Source organism: Giraffa tippelskirchi, chromosome X (assembly GCF_054371585.1).
Source record: "Giraffa tippelskirchi isolate mGirTip1 chromosome X, T2T-mGirTip1v1.2.pri, whole genome shotgun sequence".
NCBI lineage: Eukaryota > Metazoa > Chordata > Mammalia > Artiodactyla > Giraffidae > Giraffa > Giraffa tippelskirchi.
This window is the reverse complement of record NC_137289.1, coordinates 102,268,739-102,285,438: the sequence shown is the minus strand read 5'-3', so window position 1 is coordinate 102,285,438 and position 16,700 is coordinate 102,268,739. Positions and strand designations below refer to the sequence as shown.

At 37.1% G+C, this 16,700-nt stretch overlaps 1 protein-coding gene across 2 annotated transcripts in view; it reads right to left on the bottom strand.

Moving 5' to 3' along the window:
* The window catches only part of NBDY (negative regulator of P-body association), a 95,991-nt gene that overhangs the window by 14,892 nt on the left and 64,399 nt on the right, over positions 1-16,700 (bottom strand). The window contains exon 3 of one of the 2 annotated variants that reach the window (XR_014075787.1): positions 12,447-12,711. The exons of the other annotated variant lie outside the window; for it this stretch is intronic. The gene's annotated coding sequence lies outside the window, so the exon portion shown is untranslated. Of the gene's footprint in view, positions 1-12,446; positions 12,712-16,700 lie in introns of those variants that run through there. 2 annotated transcript variants of the gene reach the window in all.

Here is a 16,700-nt window from a genome sequence, read left to right as displayed (position 1 = left end):
ATATACATGTTTCAATGCCGCTCTCCCAAATCATCCCATCCTCGCCCTCTCCCACAGAGTCCAAAAGACTGTTCTATACATCTGTGTCTCTTTCGCTGTCTCGCATACAGGGTTATCATTACCATCTTTCTAAATTCCATATGTATGCGTTAGTATACTGTATTGGTGTTTTTCTTTCTGGCTTACTTCACTCTGTATAATAGGCTCCACTTTCATCCACCTCTTTAGAACTGATTCGAATGTATTCTTTTTAATGGCTGAGTAATATTCCATTGTGTATATGTACCACAGCTTTCTTATCCATTTGTCTGTGATGGACATCTAGGTTGCTTCCATGTCCCGACTATTGTAAACAGTGCTGCGATGAACATTGAGGTACACGAGTCTCTTTCAATTCTGTTTTCCTGTGTGTATGCCCAGTAGTGGGATTGCTGGGTCATATGGCAGTTTTATTTCCAGTTTTTTAAGGAATCTCCACACTGTTCTCCATAGTGGCTATACTAGTTTGCACTCCCACCAACACTGTAAGAGGGTTCCCTTTTCTCCACACCCTCATCAGCATTTATTGCTTGTAGACTTTTGGATAGCAGCCATTCTGACTGGTGTGAAATGGTACCTCATTGTGGTTTTGATTTGCATTTCTCTGATAATGAGTGCTGTTGAGCATCTTTTCATGTGTTTGTTAGCCATCTGTATATCTTCTTTGGAAAAATGTCTGTTTAGTTCTTTGGCCCACTTTTTGATTGGGTCGTTTATTTTTCTGGAATGAGCTGCAGGAGCTGCTTGTATATTTTTGAGATAAATTCTTTGTCAGTTGCTTCGTTTGCTATTATTTTCTCCCATTCTGAAGGCTCTCTTTTCACCTTGTTTATAGTTTCCTTTGTTGTGCAAAAGCTTTTAATTTTAATTAGGTCCCATTTGTTTATTTTTGCTTTTATTTCCAATATTCTGGGAGGTGGGTCATAGAGGATCCTGCTGTGATTTATGTCGGAGAGTGTTTTGCCTATGTTTTCCTCTAGAACCTAGAGTCTTTTATAGAGAGGGAAGTAAGTCAAAAAGAGAAAGACAAATATTGTATATTGATGCACATATATGAAATCTAGAATGATAATACTGACAGTGCTACTTACAGTGCAGTAAAGGAAACACAGGCATTTTGGACACAGTGTGGGAAGGAGAGGGTGAGATGATATGAGAGGATAGCATTGAAACAATTAATATATCAATGTTTTATCTTATATGGAAATGGTTGGTAGTACATTAGCTTCAGGTGTACGAAATATCTTTATAGGTTATACACCCCTTAAAGTTATTATAAAATACTGGCTAAATTTCCTGTGCTGAACAATGTATCATTGTATCAATAGCTTCTTCATTTTATGTATAGTAGTTTGTACCTCTTATTCCACTACACTTAACTGACCCCTACTTCCATCTCCCAACTGATAACCACTAGTTTCTTCTGTATATCTGTGAGTTTGTTTCTGTTTTGCTATATTCATCCATTTGTTTAATATTTTAGATTCCACATGTGAGGAATAGCATACACTATTTGCCTTTCTCTATCTGACTCATTTCACTAAATATAATACCTTCCAAGTTCATCCATGTTGTTACAAATGTCAAAATTTCATTCTTTTTATGGCTGAGCAGAATTCTATTGTATATATGTACCACATCTTCTTTATCCATTCATCTGTTTATTGATACTTAGGTTGCTTCCATATCTTGGTTATTGTAAATAATACTATGCATATATCTTTTAAAATTGAAATTTTTGTTTTCTTTGAACATATACCCATAAGTGAAATTGTTGGATCTTATTGTAGTTCTTTTAGGTTTTTGAGGAAATCATACTATTTTCCATAGTGGCTACACCAATTTACAATCCCATAATTATTATATTTTTAAAGTTTCAAGTTATAAAAATAAATTTGAACTATTTTACAGTACAGATATTATAAAACATAATTATTGCTAAAATTCATTTATAAACTTTTATATCACTTACATATCTTTACTTTATTTTTAATAATTATGCCTGAATTGATCATGAAAATTTCATGAGATATTGAAGATTGTCGTCATCTTTAGTTACTTTTCTTGGTGGCAAAGCAGGTGAGTAATAAAACAGTTTTACACAACCAAAGAACTTGAAAACTTAAACATATGAATTGTCCACCTTATTTTTTCTTCTGTGCTTCATAGGCATTGAGCAATTAATTTTTATTGTACATTTGGTTCTGAGGTTATAATTTTTTAATCTTTTGCACATAGAGTAGGTTATAGTGATATAATATTACCCCAGATGTGAAATAATTTTTAAAATACTGGGACTATTTTTATCTTTCTGAGAATTTTAGGAAAACGTAATTTATATAAGTTTTTATTTATTTGTAAACAAATTGAAACAGATATTCTTTAAGAGAATTTATACATTATTTTCACACTACCATCCAGAGACAGAAAAATATAACAAATACATAACATATATATGGACATAAGTAAAAACATACACAGTGATCCATGCTGACGCCTTGTAGCTTTCATTATGAAATTTTAGTGATCAGTCAGCAAAATATAGTAACAAAAATTCACTAGTTTATATCTGCCTTTAGTTTTTACTTGAATTGCTTTAAGCAAATAACAAAAAATTACATGTTTATCAAAAACTGTGGAGTAGATTTCACCATTTTCTTTTGCCATGGAGGGTAACAATATAGAGGATGTGGACTAAATTTTAAGAGACTGAAAGGAGAAACACATACCAGTTGCCTAGATATCTCCAAAGCTCATGAGTGAAGAAAACATCCAGTTCTATTTACAGTTAACCCTTTTTGCTCTTTTCAGAAGCCTCAGATGGTTGCCAGCAGGGATACATGAATGCTTAGACAGTAGCCAATGAAGAGTACAGGGCAAAAGTGATTGTAAGGAGCTGAACTGAGAAGGGATAAGTCTGTCGGGGATGGATGGACAAGAGAGATGAAGAGGGGAGGACTTTGAAGGCGAACATGTCAAAGGATTCAAAGGAATTGGAAGGGAGATTGAAGGTGATAAGAGGAAGAAGGAGGAGCAGAAGTAACAGGAAGAGAGAGATCTTAGAAGAGAAATCTGGGGGAGATTGCAAAATTCCCAAGGAGGTAAAAAACTTCCAAATTATCATCAGCAAAATCATGCCAACAAGAAAGAGGTGGACAGAGTTGGCAGAACATATAGTGAGCAGAGAATCACGAAAGGGGTTTCAATTAACTGGGAAGTTCCCATTGGCTGACAAAGAAGTATCAATGAGAGAACAGAATGGTTTCACAAAGAGTCAGGAAAAAAAAAAATCCAACCCAGGAAGGAGGGAGAGAACTGCACTTGAAGCAAGGAACTAAGGGGAAAGCCTTCCTGTCCAGGAGTCAGGGAAAGTACCCTAATCAAAACAAGAAGCCAGACACAAAGGGGCAAAGGTAGCAACCTATAAAAGAATGAAACTAGAACACTTTCTAACACCATACACAAAAATAAACTCAAAATGGATTAAAAATCTAAATGTAAGACCAGAAACTATAAAACCCTTAGAGGAAAACATAAGCAGAACACTCTCTGACATAAATCACAGCAAGATCCCCTTTGACTCACCTCCCAAAGTAATGGAAATAAAAACAAAAAATAAACAAATGGGACGTAATTAAACTTAAAAGCTTTTGCACAATGAAGGAAACTATAAGCAAGGTGAAAAGGCAATCTTAAGAATGGGAGAAAATAATAGCAAATGAAACAACTGACAAATAATTAATCTCAAAAATATACAAGCAACTCATGCAGCTCAATATCAGAACAATAAATAACCCAATCAAAAAATGGACCAAAGAACTAGACATTTCTCTGAAGAAGACATACAGATGGCTAACAAACACATGGAAAGATGCTCAACATCACTCATTATCAGAAAAATGCAAATCAAAACCACAATGAAGTACCATCTCTTGCTGGTCAGAATGGCTGGCATCAAAAAGTCTACAAACAATACATGCGGGAGAGGGTTTGGAGAAAAGTGAACCTTCTTACACTGTTGGTGGGAATGCAAACTAGTACAGCCACTATGGAGAACAGTGTGGAGATACCTTAAAAAACTGGAAATAGAATTGCCATACAACCCAGCAATCCCACTGCTTGGCATACACACCGAGGAAATCAGAATTGAAAGAGACATATGTACCCCAATGTTTATTGCAGCACTGTTTACAATAGCGAGGACATGGAAGCAACTTAGATGTCCATTGGCAGACAAATAGATAAGGAAGTTGTGGTATGTATACATGATAGAATATTAGTCAGCTATAAAAACGAAAGCATTTGAGTCAGCTCTAATGAGGTGGATGAAACTGGAGCCTATTATACAGAGTGAAGTAAGTCAGAAAGAGAAAAAACAATGCAGTATATTAACGTATATATATGGAATTTAGAAAGACAGTAATGATGACCCTATATGCAAGACAGCAAAAGAGACGACGATGTAAAGAACAAACTTTTGGGCTATGTGGGAGAGGGCAAGGGTGGGATGATTTGAGAGAATAGCATCGAAACATGTATATTACCATATGTAAAACAGATGACCAGTGCAAGTTTGATACAGAAAGCAAGGCACTCAAAGCCGGTGCTCTGGGACAACCCAGAGGGATGGGGTGGGGAGGGAGGTGAGAGGGGTGTTCAGGATGGGGGGACACATGTACACTCATCGCTGATTCATGTCAGTGTAAGGCAAAACTCACAATATTGTAAAGTAATTAGCTTCTAATTAAAATAAATTAATTTGAAAAAAAGGAGCCAGAAGAAGAACTTCCAGTCCAGTGAGTGAGGGAATAATCCTCCAATTAAGAAGAGAGCCAGGAAGAAAGACTTTTAACCCAGCAGGTATCTTTTAAACAAAGAAGCCTGGGATTCTAACCTGTTTATTATAGAGATCCTAGTACTTAAATGCAACCTCTGTCTGGGACTTCTACCTCGACTTCTAGAGTATTACTCAGAATGTTAAGATCAAAATCTGTCCTTACCAACTTCAATAGATATTTGTCCAGAGCAATGGTTTAGGTGTCAGATTGACCAATGGACACCTGACCAGTCAGTCAGAAGTGAAGCCAAAGTCTGCAAACATACTCACCTAGAGTCCTGAGTGAGAGATCTGGGGATCCAATGATAAATCTGATCCCATCTGGGTTTGGGCACCATAACTGTTAAAGAAAAAATTATTCATGGCCCTTGTTATAGATGGTAAGAAAAACTTCATTCAATGGACGACTATTGTGGTAAGTATAGGGATCACGGTAATGGTGTCTTGCAGTGGAGGAGGGAGATCAGACTTAACTCTGAATACAGCAAGGAAAAATGTGAATTTTAAGCCAAGGAACATGGTGGTGGTGATGATGGGAGGGGAGTGGTCAGTGGATGTAAAATCACTAAGACGAAACATCAGAGGTAAGGAGAGGATTCTGGCTAAACTGACTGAACAGGATTCTTGTTGAAGGCAGGCCAGGGTGATCAGACATCATGTGAGATAGTGTAAGAAGAGGAACCCACTTAGATATTGAGGCTGGGAGTTCTGGCTAAACTTAATTAGCAAGATTCTTGCTAAAAATGATAATACAAAGATAAATATGGAAGCCCAAAAGTCAAGGTCTAGTTGAGAAGAGAGATCAAAAGAGCCTGAGTAGAGTTTGGTCAAGGAGAGAATCTTTGTCAACAGGTCAAAAGAGTGTCATGTTAAAGATGAAGTTACAGGTAGAAAATTTCCTTGTTAAAACTATGACAGATAAAAATCCTATTAATTAGAGATAAACACCACTGTATTGATACACATTTAACCCATGTGAAGTGTAGTGTAATGGTTTCTAAACTGCAGTACCAATGGTAGACTGTTAGATGATTGTAGATGATCTAAGGCATAAGCTATCTCAAAGATATCAGAGCAGTTGCCCACATGTCACTAGATGGTGCATTATTCTGGGAAATAATTTAATAGTTAAATGCATCTTCTAAAGAAAAAAATGCAGTATAAGTAGTATAAGAGTATGGAAAAATCATGAAAGGGGTACCCTGAATGAATTAATGATGGGAATCATTATTGTATCAGAAAAAGTACTATTATACACATTTTTGGGATACATATGTAGTGAAATTAGAAACATTAGTAGAAAGGGCATACACTGACTTCAGTTCAGGGTCAAAGGGAAAAAAATGGGTAAGGGACATAATAAGGGCTACAATACATCTCAAACATTTTATTTCCTTTTGGAAAAAAAAATGAGGGAGAAGAAAAGTAGCAGCAGTAGCACCTAGGCCCAGGAATCAAGAAATATTCATTTAAGGCCTGGCTCAGTTGATAAAGAATCTGCCTGCAATGCAGGAGACCTGGGTTCAATCCCTGGGTTGAGAAGATTCTCTGGAGAAGGAAATGGCAATGCACTGCATCACTACTGCTTGGAGAAGTCCATGCACAGAGGAGCTGGGCAGACTACAGTCCATGGGATCGCAGAGTCAGACATGAATGTGAGACAAACTTTCACTTTTTTTTCTTAAAGATAGTACTATGTGTTCTAAATCCTTTTGTCTCTCTGGATTGGTTTAGTACTCAGTACAATAAGGATTTGAACAAGATAATTGCAAAGGCCTAAACAGCTCTAGAATTCTATTGTTCTGTTCTCACCAAGAGTCCTTGTTTGTGTATGCTTAATGCCTTAATTTCCATGTACCCAGTTAGTAATAATACTTTTCTATGTATCTAATTAACAAGCTGACATTTTATCTACCAGTTCAGAATGAGACAGGAAATTGAAAAGAAAGCAAAAAGGAAATACACTGTCAAAATAAAAACACTGAGATAACTTGGAATTCTGAGGGAAATGGTCTGTAGCATAAGGAGCAAGAAATGGTAGTAAATGGTTCAAGAGTACTAAATAGTGAAGCTGGAAAGCAGGTCATCAAGAGCATTAAATGTCAGGCTGAGAAAGTAGTCTTCATTCAAGACTGGGGGTGCCATTTTATGAGTGTCCTGCAGGTCAGAGTCTTCCTAAGCCACACTCTCACCTAGAAACTGAATTCAAACACTTTCTCTTTTCTCTGTTTTGCCACACTATCTATTATTAGAGTCCATATCAATAGAGTTAAAGCTTTTTCACAATTGGTCAAATGTGAAAGAATGTACTTTAACTACTTCATTACATTTCAATCACAAGAGCAGGCAAGACAATGGATCTAAGACCAATAAATGCAAATTACTACAAACTAGCCCTATAAAAGTCTTAGGACAATAGAGGAAGTTAAAAACAGGCCTAGGTTAAAAGTACCCTGTAAACCAGGTACCTCAAAAACAATCACAGACTTTTCCCCAATAAGGCCCCTTAGGGAGTTCTATTTTACAAAAACAAAATGAAAGCAAAAATCATTCTGAAAAGCACAACAGGTTTGTGCCCAAAGATATTCCACACAGTCATTTACAGTAGTACTGCCTCAGGACAGTTCAACACAAAGGAAGTCTCTAGGTAAACCAAGACGTATCTTGTCTGCATTCAAATGGGCTTCCCTTGTGGCTCAGTTGGTAAAGAACCCACCTGCAATGCAGGAGACCTGGGTTTGATCCCTGGGATGGGAAGATCCCCCGGAGAAAGGAAAGGCTACACACTCCAGTATCCTGGCCTGCAAATTCCATGGACAGTCCATGGGTTCGCAGAGTCGGACATGACTGAGTGACTTTCACATTTCACTTTCACTTCCTTTTCTCCTTCGCCTTTCCCTTCTCTTCTTTTCTCAGCTATTTGTAAGGCCTCCTCAGACAAGCATTTGCCTTTTTGCATTTTTCTTGGCGATGGTTTTGAGCCTGGACTGTAAAAGAGTGGATTCAGCAGAGCCCAAGCATGGAAAAGGGAGAGCTTGATTATTTGTCACATTAAAGAATGAGATATCCTGAAGCACTAGTCTTTTAAATGTGCCTTTCCTCACAAAGACTGTTCAGAACCCAGTTGCCTTCCCCTGATTGCTCTGCTCTTTCCCTAGGATTTTGGCAGGCCCTGAGGTCCTCTTTTCCTACAGGTTCTTTCATCATACCAGCACAGTGAATAAAACTGAGAAATGCAGTGGTGCTTGGATGGGGGCCACCTGCAACCTTTCACTAGGGAATCAGAACCTGGGTGAAGTTTGGGCCTCCAAGGGGGAGAAGGATCAGGAGACATCCTTGTGAAGGTGAAGCAGAATGGGTGCTTTTCAAGGGATAAGGTCCATGCTTTCCTTGGATGTTTTAAAGGAGTTCCTATTCCCAAAGAGTTAACAAAATAAGAAAAGAATATATTTGCCCTTGAATCAATAGGTGGAGGTTGGGATGGCAGAGGTAGATGAGGACTAATAAACTTACTTTGATTCTGACCTTCCCAGGCATTTTTCCAGTTGAGAATCACTGGAACTACCAGGCATGGGACATGGCCCCTAGACTCGACCCCTTCCCCAGGCTGAGAGATTGTCCATCTAATACAGGCCTTCAATTGAGAACTGGACTCTATTGTGTTGTAAATCTCCTAAATTATGGAAAATGGCCACACCAACACCCTCAGAGACACGTGATCTGATTGGCTGAGCTGCAGCTTGAGCACAGGATGATTGGCCTGCTTCTGAATGAACAAACAAAATTAGACATACAGATACGAGAACATATTAATAGTTACCAGTTGGGGAGGGTTGTGGGGGAAGATGAAATTGGTAAAGTGGTCAACTATATGATGATAAATGGAAACTAAACTTTTTGTGGTGATCAGGCTATAGTGTATAAAGAAGTTGAAATATAATATTGTATACACGAAACTAATACAAGAAATTTAGAGCTCACCACAAGAAAAAAGAACACGTGCTCAAGGAATGTTATTCAACAATACAAATAATTAAAACTCACCAATAAGACAGCAAAAACATGGTTAAAAAATGAGCCAAAAACCTTATCTGACATAGCATCAATGATGATATACACATGACAAAGAAGCATATGAAAAAGTGTTCCACATCATATGTCATCAGGGAAATATAAGTTTAAGCAACATTAAGATATCACTACACACTTACTAGCATGACCAAAACACAGAACACTGAAAGTAGCTAATGCTGGCTAGGATATGAAGAGCAATAGGAACTCTAATTCATTGCTTGTTGGAATGCAAAACTGTACCACCACTTTGGTCAGCAGTTTGTGATTTCTTACAAAACTAATCCAATTCCTTTCCTACAGCTCAGCAATTGCACTCTTGATATTTACCCAAAGAATTGAAAACTTATGTCCAAACAAAAATCTGCACAAGGATGTTTATGGGAGCTTTATTCATAATCGCCAGAACTTGGAAGCACCCAAGAAGTCTTTCAATAGGTGAATGGATGTATAAACTGTCGTACGTCAAAACATTTGAATATTATTCATAAATAAAAATAAATGAATTATCATGCCATGAAGACATGAAAGAAACTTAAATGCATATTACTAACTGAAAAAGGCCAATCTGAATGGAGTACATATTGTATGATTCCAGGGACATAACACTCAGGAAAAAGCAAATCTATGGAGTCAGCAAAAAGATAAGTGGTTGTCAGGATTTGGTGATAGAGAGAGGAGGGATGAATCAGTGGAGCACAGAGGATTTTTAGTGTGGTGTAAATACTCTGTGCAATACTATAATGATGCATGAGTATCATTATACATTTGTCCAAACCCACAGAATGGGGTGTAAACACAAGGAGAGAATCCTAGTGTAAACTGTGGATTACAATGGGTCAATTTAGGTTCATCAGTTGTGACAAATACACCACTGTAGTGGGTGATGCTGATAATGAGGGAGTTTATGCACCTATTGGGGTGGGAATGCATGGGAACTCTATACTTTACACTTAATTTTTCTGTGAGCCTAAACTGTTCTAAAGAAATAGTGTTTACAGAAAAATAACCTTTTAAAGAAGGAAGTCCTGTCACATGGTGCAACATGAATGAACATTGAGGACATTATGCTAAGTGAAATAAGCCAATCACATCACAAAAATACATATACTGTATTATTATACTTATATGCGGTATCTAGAGTAGTCAGTCTCATACAAACAGAAAGTGAAATGTTGCTTGCCACTAGCTTGGTATAGAGGTAAATGAATTATTATTTAACATGCATAGAATTTTTATTTTGCAAGATGAAAAAGAATTTGAGATGGATTGTATGATATGGATATATTCAACACTACTAAACTGTACAGTTAGAAATTATATTTTATGTTGTGCATATTTTACCACAATTTAAAAAAGGGAAGGCATTCTGATACATTGCTACAACATGGATGAAACTTGAAGAGGTTATACCAAGTGAAATAAGCTATATACAAATATTGTATAATTCCACTGATATGAGGTACATAGAGTAGTTCAATTCATAGAAACAAAAAGTAAAATGGTGGTTTTCAGGAAATGGGGGGAGGGAGGAATGGAGAGTTACTGCTTTATGAATATAGAATTTCAGTTTGGGAAGATGAAAAGTTCTTGAGAATGGGTGGTGGTGACAATTGCATATTAACTATGTATAAATGTACAATGACTGATTCATGTTGATGTATGGCAGAGACCACATTATTGTAAAGCAATTATCCTCCAATTAAAAAAAAATGGTTAGGGACTTCCTTGGTGGTCCAGTGGTTGAGATTCCATGCTTTCACTGTGGGGAGCACAGATTCAATCCCTGGTTGGAGAACTAAGATCCCACATGCCACGTGGCATGGTCAAAAACATTTTTTAATTAAAAAAGTTAATTTAAGTGATAAATTTTATATTATGTATATTTTATTGCAATTAAAAAAAAACCCATAGGTAAAAGTCTAAATTCTGTAATACAATTTATATAAATCCTCCTGATCGCTGCTACCTATCACTCCTGTCTGATCTCTCACCACCCCATCTACTTTATAGTTTAGCTAAATTGTTTTTTAATTTGTCAAGTAGGAAATGTTTTCTTACTTAGTGGATATATATATATATATATATATATATGTATATGTATATATATATCTGTCTTATGTCTCTTCGTTTCGGGAATTGCCACTTCCTGATTCAGTATGACTCTGGTGAGACTGTCAGTCAGGAGCCCTACCTTTCTCTCCATAGAAGTAAGAATATAATCTTTAAACTGGCCAATTAGAGCACCCATTCTAGTGGATAGTCATTCGTCTGTAAATTCACATGTGATCCAAGCAAGGTCAAACTGAGTACTTTTGGAGCTATTGATATGGGGACTTGGAAAAGAGATCATCTCTCCTCTGAGTGTGTGAGCTTAATGTAATATAATTCTGAAGGTACTGAGGTACCATCTTTCTCAATATGAAGAAAAAGGCTGAAAATGAAGTAAGCAAAGGAATGCTGAACTGAAAAATGAGGAGAGATCACTGAAGGCAGCTTCAGTATGTAGATTCAGAGTTGCTTTATAAATTTGTTTAATTAACTGCCTTTCCTGTTAGACTGCAAGCTACACTGACTACTGTCTTACTCACCCTCATATTTCCATAGTTTGTAGCGTTTATTACATCATAAATAGTTAAACACCACCTTTTGAAAAACTAAATTATTATCTATGGGGTATGCTCATTGCACAATAATATAAATATTCACCAAAGTTTTTTCTAATATTTTTGTGATTTAATGTATTTAATTTAAATTTGTGGTATGAGGGGGGAGATCTATCTAATCTGTTTTTTCCCCATATGATCAGCCAGATATTCTTTACACAATTTAATGAATGATTCAGCCATTCCTCACTCATTTGAAATACTACCTTTAAAGTCTTACATGTGTCCATTTCTGGGGTTTATATCCTGTTATATTGACTTGTGTACACATTTCTACATAAATAATAGATTGTTTTAATTATTGTATAGTTTCTATATTATTTAATGTACATAAAGATCTCCCAAAATGTAACTTTGATTTTTTTCTATGATTTATGAAAAATACATAAACAATGTGAAAATACTAAAAATTGCTGACTGAAATTTTCCCTTTTTCCTTTTATTTTTATCATAATTTTTATTAATGTTTTTAATTAAGATAACCTATTTGTTTAATACTGAGTGTTTTAGAAGTAAATTGGAAAATAGCAAATAAAAAGCACAGCAGCCATCTTGACTAAGAAAGCAGTTAAGATGTAGAAGAATAAGGAATCCCATAGAATAGATAAGATACCATAGAAAAGTTGACAGTAAAGAGAATGTGCCAGGAATTTAATTATTGTTCATATCTCCCCACAATCTTCCCCATTCTTCTGGTATTTTCACACTACAAAGAATGAGTGAATGCTCATTCTTAGGAAGAAGGTCATAGTTTGATACCAATTTTACTGATGTTTGGAATTACTATGAAACCTTTACTGAAAATTCACAATTTACTAGATCATAGTCATATAGAACTGACAGCAAATGAGAGAAAAACTTTATTGGAAACTTAATGGATTTATAAGAATTCAAAGTTATACAGCAAAGACTGAGTGTCACCAAAAGAGAGCATTGACTGGCTGCTGCAGGACCACCTCACAGGCATTATTTGCTTTGGTGAGGTCACCACAATCCAGGCTGGGGTCTTCAATTTTAGAGATCTACAGCTTGATACTGGTCATGTCCTAGAATCCATCCAAATTCAGGAGGTGAAATTTCACTGATTATATCATAAGACTGAAAGATATAAAAGAGGGCAATTTATTCATTTATATTGAGAAATGCAATAATCATACAGATTAGATATGTCTCTTGAGAAAGTAACACCCCACTTTTCCTTCTAGGCAGATTATAAGGGAAGCAAAATTATTAGTGTATTTCTTCATAAACATTTAATCAAAGTCATAAGATGCTGATAACTGGCATCTTATTTATACCTGGTGTAAATCTGCCTGCATAATGAAGATTTATCTGACACATAGACCAGATGTTTCCATTACCCAAGGCATTTTTCCCTGAGAAAAGTTCTAAGAAACTTTTTCTTATTTTTCTAGACTGCCATAATTGATCAACTGGCCCCATTCTGACCCTATTACCCATCAACACATTCTTTTATTCTCCAGAAAAATCTGTATTTATTTACAGAAATAATATATGTTTATAATTGAATAGTATATGATTCAAACAACATAAACAAAATTACCCTTGTCACCAAACTTCTACTTTTCTTCAGTTCTATTTCTAAAAGAAATCACAGGTATCAGTTCTTTCTAAATCCTTTTCTATGCATTTAAATGTTCATACAGATAGTACTTACAGTAATATAAAATTTTAGACAGAATTTGAATATAAATTAGCTCATTCTGCAATTCATTTTAATCCACTTAATAAAATATTAATGATTTTTCTTTATCAAAATAGATTTATCTACATATTTCAACAGCCTCACAATATTATACTGTATGACAGAATAGTCATTCCTCTCTCAAAAGGTATTTCTATCTTTGAAATTTTTCTTTATAATAAAAAGACATATTTGTCCATATGTAAGAATTTTCCCATAGATTCCATAAGTAAATTATGTGTCAAAGAGTACACACTTCAAAATTTTAATGCTGCTAATATAAAAATACACACATCATAACCAGTGTATATATCACCACATCCTTTCTAAAACAGATTACATTGATTTTTGATTTTTGCAAATATGATGTGACAAAAATGGTATCTTGAAATGTACTTCCATGATTAATACGGAAGTTAATTAATTATCATTATTGGTCATTAATATTTTGCCTTCTATGAACTGTCTATTCCTTGAACATTTTTCTATCAAGTTATTTGTATTTTTGTGTTATATATAAAAGTGTTTTAAGGACTCAAATCAAGATGGCAGAGGAGGAGGATGTGGAACTCCCCCCATGAACATATCAAAAATACATCTACATGTGGAAAAAATTCTCACTGAAAACCAACTGAAGGCTAGCAGAAAGACTCCTGTACAATCAAGGTTGTAAAAAAGATACATGAAGCATTGGGTAGGAAGGGAAAAGAAATTATCAGATTAGGACTTGTGCCTCTGGGAGAAGATTCAGAGGAAAAGGGAGACTATACAGACATAGATACTCACCGGAGAGTGCGTAGTTTGAGCAACATATTGGATGACCCACCCCTGGAGTCTGACAAAAGGAAGCACCCCTTGGCTGATTGGAGGCTCAGTGGGACTAACAAGAGGGCTGTGGGAAGCCTTGACTCTCTTTGTGACGAGCACTTGAATGCTTGCTTGCTCCCAAACATGGGCAGGAAAGGTTGAATTGAAACCACATAGGTCGTTGACGCATTTCCTGTGACCAATATGGTGTGTGCCCCAGCCTGAATCAAGCAAACACTCTAGCCCCACTTACCTCACACTGAAGCTCCCCACTAAAGCAAAAGCAGTCAGAAGTGAAGAAAGAGCTCAGCCATAAGATGCCACAGTGACTCAGACACTAAACTGGAAGACCAGATCTCTGAAAGTGGCCAGACTGCCATACCATACTCTGTTCCCTGACCCTTGTTCAGTACCCACACCATTACCTCTTGCCTCAGCACTGCTCTTCTCTGGGGCTAAGGGAGACCGTGCTGGAAAGCAGAAGAATACACACTTCAAGGGAACTGAGGTACTTCAGACTCAACCCTCAGGGCTTCTGTTCCAGCCGCTTGAGATCTGACCCAACCCCCAATAGGGTGGCGACAGTCACTGAACAGAGGAAAAGTCCCTCCTCACATCTGCCTTCTGCCCTAGCCCCTGACTCTCCAGCCCCATCTTCTACCATGATGATAGATGCTAGCACACCCTGAGGAAAGATGTGACTTCTGTTCACATCAAATCTAGCTCTATCACCAAAGTCACTGAGCACACATAGACTCACACATAAGGACATCTCTTCAAGATCACCATAGATAATTGTTTTACTTAATTTCATAGAGACAGAGAAGAATAAGCAAATTGAGAAGACAGGAATTTTTCTCAATTGAAAAAGAAAAAAAGGAACCAACGAAACAGAAATGAACAATTTACCAGATAAAGAATTCAAAGCATTAGTAATAACAATGCTAACTAAATTATGTAAGAGAATAGATGAGCACAATGAAAATTTTAACAAGGAAGCAGAATATATATATATATAAATCAGTCAGAAGTAAAGAATAAGGTTTCCCTGGTGACTCAGTGGTAAAGTATCCACCTGCCAATGAAGGAGACATGGGTTTGATCCCTGGTCTGGGAGGATCCCACATGCTGCAGGGCGACTGAGCCTGCATGCCACAACCACTGAGCCTGTGCTCTAGAAACCAGAGCCACAACTGTTGAGCCCACATGCTGCAACTACTGAAGCCCATGCACCCTAGAGCCCATGCTCTGCAACAAGAGAGGCCATGAAAATGAGAAGCCTGTGCACCATAACTAGAGTAGCCCCCACTCACCACAACTAGAGAAAAGCCTATAAAGCAATGAAGACCTAGCACAAACAAAAATAAATAAAATTATTTTTTTAAAAGAAGTAAAAATAAAACAAGTAAAAAACACACCAGAAGGAGTGAAGAGCAAACTAGGTGATACAGAAGAATGCATATAGAAGAATGCATTGCATTCTATCTGAAAGATAGAATAGAAATCACCAGCACAACAGGAAAAAGAAAAACAAATTAAAAAAGAATGGAAACTGTTTAAGAGATTTTGGGGATAACATCAAGCATTCAAACGCTCACATTATAGGGGTCCCAGAAAGAGAAGAGATAGATAAGGAGGTAAAAATGCATTTAATAAAATTATAGCAGAAAATTTCCCAAACCTGGAAAGGGAAAGATATTCAGTTATAGGAAAACAAAGGTTGAACCCAAACAGACCCACAGCAAGACACAGTCATAATTAAAATGTCTAAAGTCAAAGATAAACAATTCTAGGTCATGGAGTGGATGAAACTGTTGGAAGATCTTGCTAGAGGTCCCTTCTTTCTCCCTATCCCGGGAATATGCATCCACTTGGGGCAGCGGCCGAGAGGAGCTACCCCGTGCCCGAGGTCGGGGGCGGTGGCTGAGAGGAGTTACCCCACGTTCAAGGAATGGGGGCTACGTGGGCACAGGAGGGCCGAGAGGAGCTACTCCACATTCAAGGTCAGGAGGGGCTGCCATGAGGACATACCCTTTGTCCAAGGTAAGGAGCAACGGCTGTGCTTTGCTGGAGCAGCCGTGAAGAGATACCCCACATCCAAGGTAAGAGAAACGCAAGTAAGATCACAGGTGTTGAAAGAGGGCATCAGAGGGCAGACAAACTGAAACCATAATCACAGAAAACTAGCCAATCTGATCACACGGACCACAACCTTGTCTAACTCAATGAAACTAAGCCATGCCGTCTGTGGCCACCCAAGAAAGACGGCTCACGGTGGAGAGGTCTGACAGAATGTGGTCCACTGGAGAAAGGCATGGCAAATCACTTCAGTATACTTGCCTTGAGAAACCCATGAACAGTATGAAAAGGCAAAAAGATAGGACACTGAAAGAGGAACTCCCCAGGTCGGCAGGTGCCCAATATGCTACTGGAGATCAGTGGAGAAATAACTCCAGAAAGAATGATGGGATGGAGCCATAGCAAAAACAATACCCAGCTGTGGATGTGACTGGTGATAGAAGCAAAGTCTGATGTTGTAAAGAGCAATATCACATAAAACCTAGAATCTTAGGTC